Source organism: Mus pahari, chromosome X (genome assembly GCF_900095145.1).
Source record: "Mus pahari chromosome X, PAHARI_EIJ_v1.1, whole genome shotgun sequence".
NCBI classification, from domain to species: domain Eukaryota; kingdom Metazoa; phylum Chordata; class Mammalia; order Rodentia; family Muridae; genus Mus; species Mus pahari.
In genome coordinates, this window is record NC_034613.1 from 118249625 (window position 1) to 118254848 (window position 5224).

Here is a 5224-nt window from a genome sequence, read left to right on the forward strand (position 1 = left end):
GCGGATTTCTGAGTTCGAGGCCAGCCTGGTCTACAGAGTGAGTTCCAGGACACCCAGGGCTATACAGAGAAACCTTGTCTCGGAAAAAAAAAAAAAATCGGGAGCAGTAGCAGCATGGGAAGCTGTGGCAGCAGCAGCAGCAGCAGCTGCAGAGGTGGGCGGCAGCTGTGGGAGGGATTGTAGACTCTGAGGGAGCTGGGCTAGGAGGGACCTGGAAGCCCTCCCTAATGACTGAACGATCAACTTTCCTACAGGCCCCTACCCCCAACTTTTTTTGAAAAAAAAATTATTCTTTGTTTTAAAAGTATTAGCACATAGCCGGGCATGGTGGCACACGTCTTTAATCCCAGCACTCGGGAGGCAGAGGCGGCCAGATTTCTGAGTTCGAGGCCAGCCTGGTCTACAAAGTGAGTTCCAGGTCAGCCAGGGCTATACAGAGAAACCCTGTCTCGAAAAAAATATGTATTAGTACATACCAGCTAATAAAAACTAAGCTGTCTTTATAGAAAATTTTAAATCACTGATTCTGTTTCTCACTTTTTATTATAAGGGTTTTCCTCCAGATTTTGTTTCTTATTAAGTTATATTTAGAACTTTAGAACTTTGTTGCTAGAAAATTTCCCAAGTCAAATAACTATTTTGTTGTCATTTGTTTAGAAAATTATCTTTTATTGTGGAAATACCCCATTCTCATTCATGATATGGTTCTTTTGAATCTTCACTGTCTCTTTTTTTTATGGTCAGTGTAGCAAATGGGTTTTCAGTTCTGTTCAATTTTCTAGTCAGGTTTACACTCACTGATCATTACCCTTGTTATTATCTATTTCATTTATTCACACTCTAATATTTATTTCCTTTCTCATGTTTGTTTCAGATTTAGGTGGTTTTTTCTGCTCAGTCTGGTAATTTCATTTATAACCATCATAACAAATATAAAATAAAAGCTTAAACATTACAAACATGAGCTAATTTTGAATAGCCAAAATATTTACTCAAAAATATGTTTTCAATGAGGCTGTATGGGTGCATTCCATAATAGCATATGATCACTACAATTATTAGAGCACTATTAATTGGCCATTCACAACTACTACACTAAGAATAATTTATAAAGTATACAATGCCACATATTAGTAAAGATGTAATGAAAATGCCAGCCTCACTCTGTGCAGATGAGATTATAGAACTTGGAAAACTTTTTGAGAGGTCCTCAAAAAAGTTACATAATGAACTATCCTCAACCTAAACTAAGCCACTCAACGTATTTTGGAGTGATAATCATATTTTCATGTGAAAATATGTGAAGGAATGAAAATAAAATCATTTTAATTGTATGCCCAAAATTGGAAACATCACAAACATCCACAATTGATAAATGGATGATAAAATGTGATTGATACAAACAATGGAACACAGGCGTGCAATGATAAAAAAATAAATGACTGGTACATGTTACAACATAGGGGAACTAGAGGGGGAAAGCATGCTAAGTAAAGAAGGCAATTTATAAAAATACCAAATATTTTATACTGAAATATATGTAAAGCATTCAAAAGAAACAAATTCATAAAGATAGAAAATATATTATCAAGAGACTAGAGGTAGGTATAGTGGGGACATCTACAGATATTTTATCTAGACTAAAAATAGTTGTAGAGTCTAACCTTAGGTTGCAGCTCAGTGGCAGAGCTCTTGCCTAGCACATAGACAAACCCTCAAAAACAAAATGATAATAAACTTTCTAAAATTATAGTGATGGTATCTTCACTGTAGTGCACATATACTAAATTCCAAAGTGTTATATACTTTAAAGTAGCTGATTGTAGAATATGTATCTGTCTTTAGAAACAAAATAAAATACCACACCCAGAAAGACAAACAGGGTATGTACTCACTTACAAGAGAATATTGGTCTTAAAGAACAGGCTAACCATGCTACAATCTAAAGAAGCTATATAACAAGGAGAGCCCCAAGGAAGATGTTCAGAAACGAAAATAAAATAGTCAAAGCAAGTGGATAGAGAACTGGAACTGGATGATAGAGGGATTAAGTGTGAGGAAGATGGCAGGAGAGAGAACCGGAATCAGTGGGTGAAGGGGGTAATTTTGTGGGACACACTAGAAATCTAGGACAAATTTCCCAAGTCAAATAACTATTTTGTTGTCATTTGTTTAGAAAATTCTCTTTTATTGTGGAAATACCCCATTCTCATTCATGATATGGTTCTTTTGAATCTTAACTGTCTGTCTTTTTTTTATGGTCAGTGTAGCAAATGGGTTTTCAGTTCTGTTAAATTCAGTTCCTCCCAGGAATCTATGAGGGTGATCCTAGCTAAAACCCATAACAATAGTGGATATGGAACATGAAATAGTCACCTCCTGTAACCAGGCAAGAATTCCAATGGAGGGATGTGGATACCAACCCAGCCACAAAAACTTCAGCCCACACTTTCCTTGTCTGTGAGAAGTTCAGTGATAAAGAAAGAACAGAACTGAGGGAATGTCCAAACAATGACTAGTCCATCTCAAGACCCATACCATGAGAGAGAAAGAGTCCACCCCTGGCACTAATTAATGATACTCTGCTATACTTGCAGACAAGAACCTAGCATAACTATATTCTGAGAAGCTTCATCCAGCAGCTGATGAAAACAGATGCAGAGACCCACAGACAAACATCAGGCAGAGCTCAGGGAGTCTTGTGAAAGAGTGAGAGATACAATTGAGTGAGCCAGAGGGGTCAAGGACACCACAAGAAGACCTACAGAATCAACTAACCTGGACACATAGTGGCTCACAGAGACTGAAACACCAACCAGAGAATGTGCATGGGACGGATCTAGTCCCCCTACAACTATGTAACCGATGTACAGCTTGGTCCTCATCTGGGACTTCTAAAAACAAGAGCAGGGGCTATCCCTGACTCTCTTGCCTGCCTTTGGATCCCTTTCCCCTAACTGGGATGCCTTGTCTTGCCTCAGTTGAAGAAGGTGCACCCAGTTCTACACAACTTGACATGCCAAGGCAGGTTTCCACTTCTCAGGAGAAAGGGGAGGGGGCATAGGAGGAAGTGATGTAAGATGGAGGGACTGGAAAGAAAAAAACAAAGAGGAAGGGGACGCTTCGATTGGGATACACAGGAAATAAAATTAGTGAAAAGGGCACATTATAGAATAATTGCTACATTAGAACAAATACATGGAAACGACCCCCAAAGAATACACCAATATACCTATATTGGTTAAAGTGGATGTTCAAAAAGTCAAAAACCGCTACATAAAAGACTTAAAAAAATCACTGGAATGTTTTGTAAGACTTGTTTCAGAACCTTGATAAAAGGAAGCTATCCAGCCAGTAGTGACACCTAAAACAGTTCAGAGAAGAGAAGCCCTGCAGAACTGGGACACTTACATTTGAAGCAGAATTGCTCAGGTGATATAGAAGGTTCTCAGAGAAATAATTTTTCAGAACTGCTATCAAATATAATAATAATAGTCCTTCATATTTATGGAGTACAGTGGAATCTACATATCCCTGCCTAGTTGGAGTTCTTTTATTAGGATGCTAGAGAGATGTAAGAATGGAAACATTGCAGCAATTTGCTTCTATTTCAGATTTCTGTCTTCATCTGCTGCCCTCAGTAAGTTTATACACATAAGAAAGAAAAGCAATATGATAGACAAGGGTGCAAGAAGGAGAAGGAGAAGGAAATGGGGAACAGGAAGAAGAGGAAAGAGGATTTATTACAAGGAAATGGAGTGTAATGTATGATTATGAGGGTCAGCTAAATAAATTCAAAATCTGTGAGACAGGCAGGCAGAAATGATCATATGGTTTTATGGACAAGTTAAAGTACAAGATAGAAGAGAGAGAGCAGTGATTAATACTGGTTATTACATGAAATATATTCTTCAGGTCAGCTATTTCTGAAATGGAGTGTGTGCTAAGGCAAAGAAATCCACAACCTGATCACTTAGCCATAAAAAAAATCATAATTTTAATTTATATGTGTGTATATATGTGTGTGTTTATTTATGTGTATATATACATATATGTAATTTAATAACATATCTGTTAGATGAAAAGAAGTTTTAGACTACCATATACTACATCCCTAACCTACCAGGTAAATTTGTGTATATATATATATTTTTTTTTCATACAAATAAAATACATATATATATGTAGATATATATTCATACAAATAAAATTTTCAAGTTCAATATTTCCCTCCTATGAATATATAAATAGAAACAACTCCATACAAAATAGTTATTTCAATGAAGTCGAATATATGATTATGAGGGCTATGTGTCTGTTATAAATATAGATGCAGTTTTTGAAGTTATCTTTAAATAAACTTTCTTACACAGGGGTGGATGATTAAGAATGTTTGCAAACCTCCACACAGAACAGCTCACTTGCCATATGGCCTTCCCACTACACTTGTTATTTTAGGACACAGAAACTAGGAAGAGGAAGTAAAGGCTGAAGACTTAGCCACTAGTCCCCTCAGCGTGAATTGTCATAATTTCACACAGCAGGTGAAATTAAGCCCACTTATGCTTAAACATATTGTCCTCCCCTTAACACATAGTCGGTAATGATAGACTTGGTGTTAATGTTAGTATCCCACACAGAATGTCTGTGAATAACCCTGCTAAATGTTTCTACTTCCTCAAAAAGATGAAGTCTCCCTAGAACAAATGGTCTTAGTTGTCATAGAAACAAGATCTTCTGGCTAATGTCAGTCTACTATAGCAACAGGAAGTACAGATTCATTCACAGAAGCAGTTGAAACTACTAACCTAGCCATTTACGCCCAGCACAATTCAATGCATAATAAGTCTACGGAAAGAAGCAGGAGGATGAAGACAGATACTTATAGAGGCAAACACAATAAGTAAAGAAAAGTATTAGAGGGCAAATATTTTTTTGAATTTTCATTTATATTTATTCGTTTTATATCTGATTACTATTATTGTAAATTTTATTGTATTTTTAAACTTATTTTATTAGATATTCTGTTCATTTACATTTCAAATGCTATCTCAAAAGTCCCCATACCCTCCCCCGCCCTGTTCCCCTGCCCACCCACTCCCACTTCTTGGCCCTGACATTCCCCTGTATGGGGCATATAAAGTTTGCAAGAAAGCTTCTGTAAGGCAAAAGACACTGTCAACAAGATAAAAAAGGCCACCAACAGATTGGGAAAGGATTTTTA